General features: G+C 42.2%; 2 pseudogenes across 2 annotated transcripts; both read left to right on the forward strand.

Annotated features, from left to right (window-relative positions):
- The first annotated feature begins 7,111 nt into the window (after nucleotides 1–7,111).
- Nucleotides 7,112–9,191, forward strand: LOC308241897 (MKI67 FHA domain-interacting nucleolar phosphoprotein-like; annotated as a pseudogene). The gene is made up of 2 exons: nucleotides 7,112–7,678; nucleotides 9,060–9,191. The product of its transcript is annotated as an MKI67 FHA domain-interacting nucleolar phosphoprotein-like (transcript).
- Nucleotides 9,192–12,875: 3,684 nt separating this feature from the next.
- LOC308241904 (cytoskeleton-associated protein 2-like) lies at nucleotides 12,876–15,417 on the forward strand (annotated as a pseudogene). Its single transcript has 3 exons — nucleotides 12,876–13,009; nucleotides 14,076–15,118; nucleotides 15,192–15,417. The product of its transcript is annotated as a cytoskeleton-associated protein 2-like (transcript).
- The last annotated feature ends 601 nt before the right edge of the window (nucleotides 15,418–16,018 follow it).

Raw genomic sequence — 16,018 nt, forward strand, 5'->3', positions numbered from 1 at the left:
GACATGATAAAACAACACATGGAAGTTGGAGAAGCAGAACTGCAGTGGCATTTTAATGCCCTGCCAAGGCAAGTCTACTACACTGAGTCAGGGCCCTGGTTTGGAAAACTCAGGAAGACATTTGGGTAGAGTCCCCTGAGAGCAGCTCTGCAGACCCCCTGAACCCTCAGAATTTACAGAAATGGCCTAGTAAGAATTAGCACTTTCCACTAACAGACTGTGTCACTGAGGCCATCAGGAACATGTTGCATAGTACAGCAGCACCATTGAGAAGTTCCAGCTGTTTGCAATAAGTGGCATTGATTTTCATGTCCCTCTGACTAGACAGAATTTCTTGAGCTGAAAACCCCTTAATTTAGGGTAGTAAACTGGTGTCCTGAAATGAAGGATATTACTATTACCAGCACTGTTGAAGAAATGTGGTCCAAACAGCAGACCAGGGGCCTCCAATGAGCAAGTTTTGTCCTCCCAGTTGAATTCTCTGCCTTAGAAGCTGCTAGATGTGTTGGTTCTGATGTTCAGGATAGCTCTGAGAAACTGGTGGCCACTTGTCATGTTCTATATCTTTCTCTCCCAAGATTTTCCCTTTTACCTTCTTAATGTATTTCTTAAACTTCTGAGCCATGATGATTATTGCCCAGGCTTCATGAACTTTGCTGCCAAATGGTGTTGGTCAAAAATTGGTAACATTAAGCCCTTTTGAGTTAGTTGAGCTCTCCAGGAAGCAAACACCGAGGTGGAGTTTGGAGTGTGATAAGTTTCTTGAGAGCAATGTCTATGAAAGAAAAAGAGTGGACACAAGGTTGAGTAGGAATATTAATTTCCTATTGCTGCTATAATAAATTATCTCAAGCTTAACAGCTTAAGATATAACCTTCATAACTGTAATATAGTGAATTTAAGTCCAAAATGGGTTTCTCTGAGCTAAAAATCAAAGTATCAGCAGGCTACATTCCTTCTGGAAGTTCCAGGGGACTATCCCTTTCCTTTCTTTATCCAGCTTCTAAGTGGCAGCCCACGTTCCTGGACTTATGGTCACACATCATTCTGACTTCTAATACTTCTCCTTCTTACTGATTTCTCTTTCCCTTACAAGGACCTATGTGATTACATTGGGTTGACCACATAATCCAGATAACCTCCCATCTCAAGATCCTCAACTTTTATCACATCTGCAAATCTCTTTTGCCATGTATGGTAATGTTCCTAGGTTCATGGGCTTAGGATCTGGACATCTTTAGGGGGCATTATTCTTTCTGCCATAGCAGGGAAAGAAGACTTCAGGTGGCTACGCATATCTGGCATGTGTCAAAGGGAAGCAGGGAGAGAATTGGGCAGGGGTGGGAGAGTCTCCACTGCTATGCAGATCTAAGTTTTAGTCAACCCAATAGGAAGCTGCAGGTTAAAGACTGTTAGCAGGATCACACATTTGGGTGGAAATAGATGTTAGTTCTAACCGCCAAGCTCAGTCATTGGCTGGAGGCTGTCCAGAAAGACCATGCATTTGCTCAAAAGTTGAGGTGGATCCTGAAGGACCAACATCTGGAGGTTGTCCATCATCATTACTCCCAACAGCTGAATGGGACGTTCTTGAAGGGAGATCTATGCAGAATACTTTCATGGCCATATTTGTCTTGGACAACTGTACAAGGTGACGCGTAGACAGGGATATAAAAAGTCAGAAGGGCCATCCTAGGCTAGATTTGTTACTTCTGGCATTGGACAAGTTACTCAGCATCAGTAGCAAAAAAAAAAAGGGATTGCTGCTATTCCAGTCACATACTCTATAAAAATACTGGCACAGAGAACAAGGCTATAGTTGTAAGTTTGTTCATTGCATTATTTTTCATTGCCAAGATGCTGGACAACACTATATGTCTATCAATAAAGAGAAGAGTAAATAAATCATGGTTAATTTATACTATAGAATATTGGGCATACATTAAGGAGTGAGCAGATATTTATTGAAGAATGACCATGATATATTGAGTACAAAGGGAAACGTAAAACATGTACATTATGATGAAATTTTTGTAAAATTTGCTTCTATAATCCTTTGTGTTCATTTATATTTACTCAGCCTTCTGAAGCATGACCGTAGGTGACTTTGACAGTGAACACCTGTTAAGTGGGATGGGGAGGTGGGTAGTGAGAAAGGAGGGACTTTGACTTTGAACCTCAAGAGAAATATACAAGGCTTTCCTATAGGGAAGATATTGCTCTTCTAATTCTGAACTTATATTATAAAGAAATAGAAACTTAACTCTAACTTGCCACAAATATTCACATTCTAAAGTATGTTTTCAGCTAGGAGGGTAACAAGTTGCATGTTTAACTATTCAATTATTGGAGAAATAAATAAATATGATTCACCTGGTTGTAATCTTGGCATAATTCCCTATTTTCTTATGAGATGGTGACTCAGCAGAATTGTTTATGAATTTTCAAGTGCATTTCTTGAGTAGTCATCACTGTAAACTTCCAAGGATGGCCACAAGATGGCAGAAAAGGATAAATCATAGGACAGCCAACACTAAGGCTCAGACCTTTAAGAGATCAACCAAAGGATTTGTAGGCATGCATATAAGCATAATCCATGGACAGTAGCGGGGTGAGGGCATGTGCTGGGGCATGGGAACGGCCAAGGAGAGTTCAATTCGGGAAAAAGGAGACTTATATAATACTTTAAACAATAAATCATTTAAATTAAAAATTTTTTTTAAAGATTGTATAATTCATTCTCTCCCCTTGAGTGGTTGAAACTACTGTTGTTGGGGAAAAATTTTTTTAGTCTTGGAAGTTATATCAGATACTAAACAATACGTGTCAGCCAGTATTCAACCAGAGAAACAAAATCAGTAGAAGATATATATCAAAATATTGATTGCGCCGAAACTGGTTTGGCTCAGTGGTAGAGCATCAGCCTGCGGACTGAAAGGTCCCAGGTTCGATTCCGGTCAAGGGCATGTACCTTGGTTGCGGGCATATCCCCAGTAGGGAGTGTGCAGGAGGCAGCTGATCGATGTTTCTCTCTCATCGATGTTTCTAACTCTCTATCCCTCTCCCTTCCTCTCTGTAAAAAAATCAATAAAATATATTTTTTAAAAAAAAATATATTGATTGCGAGGAATTGGGTTGTACAATTGTGAGGGCTGGTAAGGCAAATCCACAATCTGTAAGGCAGGCTGTTAGGAAGGCTAGGCTTGAACTATTAAGCATGGCTAATTCTGTCCTCAGGCAGAATTTCATCTTCAGAGAAGCCTCAGCTCTGCTCTTAAATCCTTTAAACTCAATCAGGCCCCTAAAGTTATCTAAAATAATCTTCCTTACTTAAAACAACTGACTATGGACTTTAATTACATCAACAAAACACCTTTACAGAAACACCGAGATTCATGTTCGACTGAATAACTGGGGACTGTAGCCTGATCAAAAGACAACCACAGCCGGTATGGCCCAGTGGTTGAGTATTGACCTATGAACAAGGAGGTCATGGTTTGATTCCCAGTCAGGGCATATGCCCAGGTTGTGGGCTCAATCCCCAGTAGGGGGCGTGCAGGAGGCAGTTGATCCATGATTCTCTCTCATCACTTGATGTTTCTCTCTCTCTCCCTTCCTCTCTGAAATAAATAAAAAAATATTTTTCTAAAAAGACAACCACAGTCTACTCTGTGTTAACTTGGCAGCCCATACACTTTAAACCATACTTAATCTCAAGTGACATCACCAAATTACAAGATAGGAGACCTCAGTCTCTGTCCCCTAACAAAGATCAATAATTACAGTTATCCACGAGCAGAAACAGCTCTGGGAAAGTTCTGGAATCCACGTAAGAAACAAGCAATACAACAAAAATCCTGAGAGTAACTGCACAAAAAGAGAAGGATGATGACTCTATCATCCCATCCCCAAACAGGCATTGCTCGGTGCCAACAGGAAATTCCCCATGGTCATTGCAGCATTATTGAGAATAGCCAAGACATGGAAACAACCCACACGTCCATCAGTGGATGAATAGATAAAGAAGATGTGAGATACACACAACGGGAATATTCTTCACCATGAAAAGGTATGGATCACCCTTTGTACCTCGCCCTTTGGGAGCTCCTGGGTCTTGAGTCAAGTCTCAACATTTAGTAAGCAGAGAAGTGGTAGGGCTAGACCCTAAGGAGAATCAGCAGTGCCTAGCAAGGTGACTCCCTCAAGCAAAGAAGCACCAACCTTCTTAGGCAGGGCTGTGGAAGGGCTTCTCCTACCAGCAGAGAAGACTGGGCAGAATTTAGGGGTTTGATGTCCCTGGTTTGTTAGGATTGGCCCAAATGTCCCCATACCAATATTTAGAATCCCATTCCTTATCAGTACTCTCATACAGGGATGGGAAACCTTTTTTCTGCCAGGGATATTTATAACATCATTTGCAGGCCATACAAAATTATCAACTTAAAAATTAGCCTGCTATATTTGGTCAAACATTTAACTCATCCCTGATGCCTTGGCAGAGCCAAACCAAATGATTTCTCGGGCCGAACGTTTCCCACCCCTGCTCTAACAGAAGAGACACTATGTAGTAGGGAATTCTGTTTGCACTGGGATTCGACCACTTATAGGTTGTGACTCTGAGTTGGGTTTCAGAAGTCTTGGCCTTGCAGCTACAGCAGATGAAGCCTTCTTTTAGGACATACATGTAAGTTTTCAGGTTGTTTTATACAAAGCTTTGATTGGGAGTTTGAATTCCTGAGCTCATTGTTTTCCTTTTCCTTTCTCCAGGGCCGTCAGAAGTATCTAGCCAACCCTCTTACACTTCTTCATTAGACAAAAATGTGCTACAGTAGCAAATACCTGCTCCTCCAATACCTCACTCACCATGTGTAGTTGACTAGGAGTATTCAGAGGCACTACTTAGCCATGACTGGAGCTGGCGAGGCAAGTTCAACATCTACAGGGAAGGCTGTCAGGAAGGGCAGACGGAAACTCAGGTACAGCTGAAACTGCTGTCCAGGGGTAGAATTTCTTCACCAGAGAAGGCCCAACTCTGCTCCTGAAGGCCTTCCAATGAATTGAATTAGGCTCGTCAGATTGTCCAAAATAATGTCGCTTACTTAAAAATCAACCTATTGTGGATTTAATTATATGTTACCTTTACAACACCTAGATAAGTGTTTTATTGAATAACTTAGGATTGTAGCCTAGCCAGGTGAGCACATAAAAAATTACCATCATTGACGAATAATTAGAGAAAAGTCAGTTTTTCTAATACCACATAAATGAAATGCACCCATTAATGATTGGGCAAGTTCAAAGTCAGTAATTTGTTGTATGGTGTTGAACCAAGTTGTAGAGGATAAGTAGTAGGAAGGAAATAGAAAAAATAAGTACCATTTTTGGGTTTCGGTCAGAGAGGAGGGAAAGGACAATGGCTGGGGGGTGGGGTGGGATCAAGGGTGATACTCTCAGATGGGAAAGAGACAATCTTATTTATGGAGTGAGAAAGAGACACAGGGGGGGCAGGGTGGACGCTTGAAGACCTGAAGAGAATGCATAATTGATAGAGTCTACTGTTAGGTAGGAGGTGTTGATTAAGAACACTAGAAAACTTGGCTTTGAACCCAAGATATCCTCTGAGATTAGAGGAAAGAAGAGAAGAAAGGAAACAAATGTAGGTAAGTTTATCCAGGGATGGGATGAGCGGAGAAGACACAAGGGAACTGAACAGGAGACATGGCAAGCGGAGTTTTGAAGTTGTTGCTGAGGAAGATGAGCAAGGAAATAGACTGCAGTCATTCCTAATTGGTTTACTGAACTAGTCTGCACTCTGGAGTACAGAATTGGATATTGTTACTTTCTTTTACTCTCTGACCTCAATCATGCTGTGTCCAATCATTCTTTTCCTAGATGACCCCATAACTTTTTGTAATAACTTAAAGCAACCTGACTGGATCCAGTCCAGTTTAAAACTCATACCACCAGATCAGGTTTGAGATGAGGATAGGGAAGGAGGGGGGATATAGGGCCTCTGGTGGTGGGGTATTAAGTATGTTTACTCTTTTCTTCCCTCCTCTAGTACAAGATCCTCAGTGGAGAGTCAAGAGGAGGAGTTAAGAGATGAAGAACAGACGTCTTTCTGCTCAGTTGGACCCATGGTTGCAATCCTGTGCACGTATTTCTGCTGCCTTTCCTGGGAGCCACAGTACTGAGCTCATTGGAGTGACTTATGGTACAGTCCCCTGTCACAGGTCATCTGACTCCAGAGATACCTCCCCCTAATTCCCAGCCACATTCTTACTCCCAGTCATATCTTACCCTGTTCTTTCTCTAGATCCAGCCTATCCCATCCTTCAGGAACATATGGTTCTTCAGGGGCCAGGCTAGTGAATTAAATAGAGCATGATGGGGACCACCAACCCTGCATCACTTAGATCCTTAAGTGTGGCACTTATTTTCACCATTGGAAGGGTTTACAGCATTTTCTATTTCGCCTATAGGCAAAAGCTATCATAGTGGAGAAGCCCAAGAACTCGATGTGGGGGTTGCTCCAAATGCCAAGTGTCAATTCCAGTATATTCAGGGACTAGGGACATGACCACTGGGCTGATTCAGGGACAAAATGGAACCCTAATAAGCTGAGCCTTGGCCAGGACTATGATGACAAGGAAGCCATGATGACACTGGGTCTCCAATGTCAATGGAGCTTAGCCAAAATAAAATAAGGACTATTTCTCTGATACTTGTCAAACATGCTATGTATTACATCAGCTAATGCATTTTCCTCTACTAATACACATTCACCAGAAATACCACTTAATAATTGGGGCATTGTCATAGGGCTGTGCTCCATCTACCACCAATGACAAGGTCCTCATGGCCAGGTGGACAGTGAGTAATCCAGCCTAAATTGAAACCCATATTATCACCTGCTTTCTTGGACCACTGCTGACACCAACCATCTCAGGTGTGGTTGTCTAGACAGATGAGAATTTGGTGTGCAGGGTATTAGGGATGAACGCTTATGGAAGGACAGGGTAAGTACTGGAGTTGGTCAGAGGGAAAAGTCAAACTGCACTGGAGACCTTAAAAAAACCTCAGCCAGCTCTGTGGCTGGGAGGCTGTCGGCATGGTGGTCTTCGCAGGCCCAGTCTAGCCGCTCCTGTCCCTGAACCCGCAGGAGGACGCCAAGTTTCACAAGGAGGTGGCTCAGGCCCACGGGCGTGCAACTAAGAAACAGAAGCAAAAAAAAGAAAAACTTACTCTGGAGTTATTTATGTGGGCCACCTACCTCCAGCACTTTACGAAACTCAGCTCCGAGCATTTTTCTCCCAGTTTGGCACTGTTATGAGATTCAGGCTGTCCAGAAGTAAAAGGACTAAATAGCAGAGGCTATGCCTTTGTAAAATTTGAATCTGAAGATGTTGCCAAGAGAGTTGCTGAAACAATGAACAACTCCCTTTTTGGTAAAAGACTCTTGAAGTGTCATTTTATGCCAACTGAGAAAGTACACGAGGAACTTTTTAGAGAGTGGCATCTTCCATTTAAGAATCCGTCTTATCCAGCAGTGAAACTGTGTAATCAGAACCGGACACTTCTTAAAAAGCTGTGGATGGAGGACTGATTTAAAAAGAAAGAAAAATTACTCAGGAAGAGACTAGCTAAGAAGGGAATTAATTATGATTTTCCTTCATTGGTAAATATTCCTTCAGAAAATATATTTTGTGTTTTTATTCTTGGATGTAGGCTTTGTACCTCAGTAGCTGTAACATAATTATGGTTTTCTCTATAAAGTATCTAGCTCAGTGCTTACCACATACTAGGGTTTGACTAAATTTTTGAGGCACTGCATTCCGAGTTCTTCCTAAAGTATGTCAGACCAGATCCAAAGATTGACATTGTAAGGAAAAGGAAATTTTAGAAAGGGGTTAGGTTTTCATGATCTGTTTTAAATTAATGAAGTTAAACCACTATTTAACCAAAACCATAATGCTTCTAGATTGCTATCAAAAGTGTCAATTAAGTGAAGTTTGGTATTATATGGTATCGGTAAACATGAAGACTATAAATTGGCCATCCTTTTTATGCCATTCTAGTTAAAATTTTGCTTCTTGTTCTTTTAAATTGGAAATAAAGTGCATATCAGGAAAAAGAAAAAAAGAAAAAAAAAACACCTCAGCCAGTCCTACGGAGAGTTCTGGAGGATATACAACTCCGAGTTGTCCCAAAGTGGACCCAAATGGCCTTTATACTTGCAATATAGTAGATGCTTAGATGTGGAAGGGTTATACCTTAGAGTGGTGTGTCTCTGCAGCTAGGGCAAACTTGAAAAAGCAGACAGCTGGAGACTACTGACAGCATCCCCATAGCTGGGACTAGTCATTCCGTAAAGGGGAATTCGAACATCCTATTATTGATCTTAATAGCACAATAACAATCACCCTGGTCCCCGATATGGCTAGACAAGTTGTTCCTACAGGAATTTGGGGACCTGTGCCACCAGGAATATCAGGTTTAGTCCTAGGAAAGAGTGAAAATACGCTAAAAGGACTGTTTTTCCTGGAGTCATAGATTCAGAATATAAGGGAGAAATCAAAGTAATTTTAGAATGCAAGCATATTATGCAAATTATTCCAGGACAAAAAATTGCTCAGTTCCTGCTTTTACCTTATATTCCGAAAGGTGAAGTTATAAATAGGAAGAGAGGGACACAAGGATTTGGAAGCTCAGATATATATTGGATACAGGAAATTAACAAGACCCATCCTATGATTAATCTAAGAATAGAGGGAAAACTGTTTAAAGGATCTGTAGACACTGGAGCAGATATTAGTGTCATCAGTCAAGAATTCTGGCCTCCAAGTTGGTCCATGGTAGAAGCTATAGGCTCTGTCACGGGTGTTGGAATTCCTGATAACACGCAACACAGCGCTGCGGTGTTAAAGTGGAAAGATGAGGAAGGACAAACAGGATGGTTTCAGCCCTATATACAACCCTATATAGTCTCTGGAATTGCAGTCAACTTATGAGGCCGAGATGTTTTAGAAAGTTTACAAGCTTGTATTATTACCGGTAAGGGACAACAGTTAATAACTCAGATGGGATATCAAGCTGGTCAAGGCTTAGGAAAAGATAATCAGGAGATTAAAGAACCCATTCAGGCCAAAGAAAACACAGGAAAACAAGGATTAGAATATCGGCCTTTTTAGGAGTGGTCACTGCTCAATCTCCTCACCCCCATGCTGAGCCTATACAATGGAAAGATAATAGGCCTATATGGGTGGATCAGTGGCCATTAACCAAGGAGAAATTAAATCCTATTCATGAATTAATACAGGAACAAGTAGAGGCTGGTCATATAGAACCTTGGAATACTCCTATATTTACAATACCTAAGAAGGCAGCAGGAAAATGGCGATTGTTACATGATCTTAGAGCCGTTAACGCTATTATGCATACCATGGGAGCTTTACAGCCTGGACTCCCAGCGCCTTCACAAATCCCTCTAGATTGGTCTCTTATAGTAGTAGATCTTAAGGATTGTTTCTTCACCATTCCCTTGGCACCACAACATAAACAAAGATTTGCCTTTTCAGTGCCACCTATTAATAATATAGAGCCTATGAAAAGATATCAATGGAAAGTTTTGCCTCAAGGAATGGCCAATAGCCCTACTTTATGTCAAAAATATGTAGCTCAAGCTACTCAGCCTTTAAGGGACAAATATTCAGTGTTATATCGTCCATTACATGGATGACTTGCTCCTAGCGAGTCCATGGAAAGAACAGACTTTAGCAATGTTTTCTCAATTAGGAAAAGAACTTCCTAAATGGGGTTTAAAAATTACTCCAGAAAAAGTACAGAAAGAAATGCCTTTTAAATATCGAGGTATCATAATTGAAAACCAATATATTAGACTTCAGAAGGTAGAAATAAGGAAAGACTGCCTTAAAACCTTAAACGACTTTCAAAAATTATTAGGGGACATTAATTGGTTAAGACCTTATCTAAAAATCTCTACAGGAGAAATGACAAATTTATTTAATATACTTAGAGGTGACTCTAATCTTTCCTCACCACGAGTATTGACAGATGAAGGTAGGAAGGAGTTACTAAGAATTGAGCAATCTCCTTAGCCCAAGTGGCACGAGTACTGCCTGAATTGCCTTTATTGGGACAGATTAATCCTACTGCAAACAGTCCCACTGGAGCCATCTTCCAAAATAAAAACTCTTGAATTGATGGGTCCACCTAGGATATCAATACTCTAAAACTGCAGTTACATATATAGAACTTATGGCTCAGTTGATTTTTCAGCTTAGAACGCACTGCAGACAGCTTAGAACGCACTGCAGACAGCTTAGAGGACAAGAACCCCAATGTATTTACCTTCCCCTTACTGGGAAGCAATTAGAAACTAGTGGCCTGGTGCACGAAATTCGTGTACATTAAAAGAGGGTTAATTAGAGGAAATAATTTAATATTGCTATTTGCCCTTTTTCTATAATAGAAGTGTGAGAGATGAAAGAAAATTAGTAAAATGTATATGAAAACCTTCTCCTTTCAGAGTCTGGGGTGCACCATGGGACCCAGAGTCAAGTCCCCGCCCACCCACATGTGCCTCAAAATCGCGTGAGACCCAGACCCGGCTGGCCCGGCACTGGGAGGGGGGCACAGCCTCAGGTTCCCCGTCAAGCCCCACCAGCAGGGGGGTGTAGCCTCAGGTCCCCTGTCAAGCCCCACTGGGTGGGGGGCGTGGCCTGAGTTCCCCCGACCCAGCACTGGGGATGCACCTTGAGGTCCCCCGTCAAGCCCCGCTGGGTGGGGAGCACAGCCTGAGGTCCCCTGTTAAGCCCAGCCAGGCAGGGGGCTTAGCCTCAGGTCCCCTAGCCCGATGCTGGGGCAGGGGGCATGGCCTGAGGTCCCCCACCAAGCCCTGCTGGGCGGGGGGTGCAGTCTGAGGTCCCCTGGCCTGGTGCCGGGGTGGGGGGCGCAGCCTGAAGTCCCCCTGTCAAACCCCACCTGGTGGGGGGCATAGCCTGAGGTCCTCCAGCCTGGCACTGGGGCGGGGGGAGCAGCCTGAGGTCCCCTAGCCCAGCACCAGGACGGGAAGCACACCTTGAAGTCCCCTGTCAAGCCCCGCCAGGCAGGTGGCATGGCCTCAGGTCCCCCAGCCTGATGCCAGGCACAGCCTGAGGTCCCCTGTCAAGCCCTGCTGGGTGGGGGATGCGGCCTGAGGTTTCCTGTCAAGCCCCACGCGGGTGGGGGAGGGCATAGCCTCAGGTCCCTGCTGATTACTCGTTAAGGCTACTAATGGGAACTTGGCTTCAGCTGTGGGTGCAGCCATCTTTGTGATAGAGTGATGGTCAATTAGCATATTCCCTCTTTATTTAGATAGGATGTTATTTCAGACTGATTTAAATTGGCAAACTGGACTGAGTGGATATTCAGGGGAACTTAGTTGTCACCTACTAAAAGACAAATTATTACAATTTTTATATTATACTCCTATTATTATACCAAAAAATACTAGGCAGGAACTGTTTTTACTGATGGATCATCAAATGGCAAAGCTGCTTATCATCCAATGAATTTAGACCGAGTCATCGAAACTAGTCATACTTCTGTACAAAGATTGAGTTGGAAGCTATTAAGGCTGCATTACAGGATTTGCAAGGGCCTCTTAATATTATCTCAGACTCTTCTTACGCTGCAAGTTTATTAAATAGAATTGAAACTGCTTGTTTAAAATGGCTCAGTGACCAAAAGTTTATTTTTACTATTTAAACAAGTACAGCAGATTGTGCAACAAAGACAATATCCTTTCTATATTACTGACATAAGGGCTCACAGTTTATTACCTGGCACATTGGCAAAAGGAAATGTACATGCTGATCAATTGGTTGCTTTTTCAAAACAGGCCTTAGAATCTCATCAGCTCTTACATCAATCTGCCAAAATATTGTCTAAGCAATTCTCAATCTCTCGACAGCAGGCAAAACAGATTATCAGAGAATGTCCCACTTGCATGTTACATCTGCCTCAAGGGCCTAACACAGGAGTCAACCCTAGAGGTTTGCTAAGGGACCATATCTGGCAAATGGATGTGACATATTATACTTCCTTTGGATGCTTTGGGGCATTGCATTTCTCTGTAGACACCTTTTCAAAAGTCCTATGGGCTACTGCATCTATAGGGGGAATGGCAAAACGGGTTATTAATCATTGCCTAGCTGCTTTTGCCATCATGGGAATTCCAAAAATTATTAAAACTGATAATGGGCCTGCTTACACAGCTGTCATTTTCAGCAATTTTGTAAAAAGTGGAAAATTCAGCACATTACAGGAATACCATATAATTCCCAAGTCAGGCAATTATTGAATGACAGCATCAGTGGCTAAAATCCCAACTTGAAAAACAAAAAGAGGGGATTATGATGGAGAATACACCTGTGGGTAGGCTGCACCAAGCCTTAATTACTTTAAATTTTTTCACTTGTGATGCTGATGGCTAGACACCTATGGAGTTACACTGGTGACAGAATAAAACAAAGGAAAATGGTCTAGTTAAATGGAAAGATCCTAAATCTGGTTTATGGAAGGGACCCGATCAAGTACTAACATACAATCGAGGATATGCTTGTATATTTCCAGAAAATTTCTCCAAACCTGCGTGGATTCCTACTAGAAATATTAAACTGCAACATGGATCCGAGAGAGGAACTAGCCAGATTAATGAGGACCTTGCACCTGAAGCCACACCATGCAGCTGTAGACAATTGGCTACCCCAGCCATAAACAGCAGCCCCAGGAAACACACTGAAGATAAGGAGTAGAGAAGAACAAGGAGAACGATAAACAGCCCAGACTTGACTTGGGGAGAAATAAAGAAGATGGTCCAGAAAGCTGAACAAATTTGTGAAGAGACCAAAACCCCAAGAATGCCCGAAAATGTCTTTCTTCCCATGCTGGCAGTAACCAGCTGTGTGGTAATTTCACCAAGGGCTAATGGGGATGTCCTCCCTGGGTAAAATCCCTTACGTGGACTGATCCCCTGCCTAGTATAGTAAATATATGGGCAAAGTATAATTACTTGGGTGTCCCCACCCAGCTTCCTTTTTTTGTATGACACAAGAATCAAACTAGTCCGTTGTGTGTAGAATTAAAGCTGGCTAACATCACACCAAAGGAGGGGGAAGCAAAAACCTAAATACAATTACTATCACTGCTTGCTTCTGGGAGAGGCAAAGAGAATTTAACATTACTAAGACCTCCCCCCACTAAGCCATTATGTAAAAAGTCTTATGAATGGCACCCACCAGCAGCAAACTTAAGAATAGTTTTTTCTTTTGTGAATTGAAGCCCCTATGGGTCTGCGTATAGTAATAATCAATGAAAACCAGCTGCTGCACTTGCACCAGTAAAATGATATTGTTTAAAATAGTAACTTCAATGAAAAGTCACCTTCTTGGTGCTTAAAGTAAAAATAACACCACCCTTGATATTTTTGAATTACAGCAGCATATTGTATAATTATCCCAGGCAAACTTACAAACTAATTCCTTAGATGCCTGACAGCAATTTAAAGAAAGAATGCTCCTTTACCTTTGCTTTTTAGCATAACCACTATTACCTGTCTCATTCTTGTTCTTGTTTAATTTTAGTCTGCAGATGCGGAATAAAAATCTTAAAATAATTGAAACTCTGCAAGTGGCATATCAACATCTACTAAGAATTTAAAGAAGGGGGAAATGCTGGAAACCAAGATCAACAGTAATTAATATAAATGCGAGGAGTCCACCAGAAGGCTGAGTTTGGGCTCCCCTTTGATATTCACAGGGTGAATATTTACATTTTATTACCTACTGCTGACTCAATGGCCTAAAGCAAACTCCCCCAAACCTGACAATCTTACTGTTTACTATAAACATTACCATTGATATGTCTGTTTGCATTCCTAAAAAGCAATTGTGTATTCTAGTAAATAAAAGCAGCTGGGAAAGGAGACTCAGCGGAACTTGACTGCTACAGTTGAGTTTTCCCTGGCCTCCCCCTACAATTTCAAAATTAATTATTCTTGTCTTGTGTATCAGTTTGTGCATCAGCTCTTTCTCCAAGCCTTTGAACCCAAAAGCCACGCTGGCCGTGGCTTTTCACACTGACCACCTTAACCAAGACCAGAAACCCACTCAACTTTGTTCTAGACCTCAGACGTCATGTGTGCAGCAGAAATCCAAAGCTGTAAGCCAAAGGCCTACCCTGGCTGTTGGCAGCTTCACTTCAGTCATTCCCAACACCCCAAGCGTAAGAGCAAGTACAGCCCAGGGGAATAAACACAGCAGCAGCTATCAACAGAAAGCACAGACCCTGGACCCAAGTTGAAAGGGGTTCTTCCCCAGAACCCCTTTCTAAACAAAACAGCCCCCAAACTCAAGCTGGTGGTACAGCCATAAATGGAAGAGGAGTCCCAAATGGGACCCAGACTAACCCGGATGTTAAGAAGATCACAGCAGAGGATCAAAGGAAACAGCTGGAAGAATGGCAGAAATCTAAGGGGAAAATGTATAAGCGGCCTCCAATGGAACTTAAAACAAAAAGAAAAACAGAGGAAATGTTCCGTTCTGGCAGAGCATGGAAAAAGAAGAGGAAGAAAGGGAAGCACAACTTGAACTGTCCAATAAAATTAACAGCACTCTGACCAAGTGTCTGCAGCTCATCGAAGGGGGTATACTTTCTAATGAGTATTTACCTTATTGTCCAGTATTCCTGAGGCTGAAAAATTTGCTAAATTCTGGATCTGCAAAGCAAAGTTCTTGGCAAGTAAAGGCACCTTTGATGTTATCGGACTGTATGAAGAGGCCATTAGAAATAGGGCAACACCAATACAAGAGTTGCGGGAAGTTGTTCTTTATATTTTTGCAAGACCCAACCAGAGCCAGAGATGGAATTACCTCTGAAATTTTTGGTTGCTGAAACTACTATACCATCTATAGAAGAGCTGGCCAGGGACATGCAATCTGGAAGAAAGACTTGTCTTTCTCCAAAAGAGAGAACAGGTTCTAGCAACACCCCAAATAACCAAGGCAGAACAGGAGAGTTACCCTAGTATCAAATTACAGGTCAACCCCATCCCCAGAATAAGAAAAAAATAAGGACAAAGTGAAATTTCAAAAGAAGCGATAAAGTTCTGAATACCTCTCATCTCTCAGAATAAGTGGGATGCCGGAAGTGCAGGACATGAAGCTGATCACACCCCTACAGCGGTCAGCGAGGATCGAGCCAGCCTTGATCTGCTACCCGGAGATGCTGCAGGACCATGATTTAGTGGTGGCTTCTCTTAGCAAGCTGTTAGAGGTGGAAGAAAAATAGTGTTCTGTATTCTGTAAAAATGAGGCTTTGCCTATAACATTAGGGTTTCAAACCCTTGAATCATAATTTCTTGAGCCTCCATGAGACAAGAAATGCCCTCATCCAGCTGACCTGGGAGAAACTGTCGTGGACGCAGACCAGGACTTGGAAAGTAGCTTGCAAGACTCGCTTTCAAATTGTCTACCTTACACAGGACATCCTTGGCTTGTTTATGGTTGTCTTTTTGCCTATTTTTCAGCATACAGAAATTTCACACTATTAAATATAAATTTATCCCACAAGCAGTAAGGACATGGAAGATTGATGCCACAGTAAGACAGACCTTCCTTCCTATGTCCACTTTAGTCCCCCCAGCATGGACGGTCTGAGCTTAGGTCACGTGGGACATGACAGGCCACCTGGTCAGATCCCCTCATTTTCCAGATGAATTTATACTCTCAATGCCTTTGCTCAGAGATCACAAATTATTTACATATGACCTTTGCCTTCTGTCACTGTGTCCTTGTGACGAGGGGAACGTCCTTTCTCTGCCAAGTCTCCTAGTGAAACAATCCTGGATTGGGATGGTCGTCGAGCTTTTTATATCCAAACCTAATTTTTGCATTTGTTATTCAAAATGCTTTAAGTAAAAGAAAAAATGGGAGCATGGGGGGAGAGTGGGGAGAGG

This window comes from Plecotus auritus, assembly GCF_963455305.1.
Source record: "Plecotus auritus genome assembly, chromosome: 1".
Lineage (NCBI taxonomy): Eukaryota > Metazoa > Chordata > Mammalia > Chiroptera > Vespertilionidae > Plecotus > Plecotus auritus.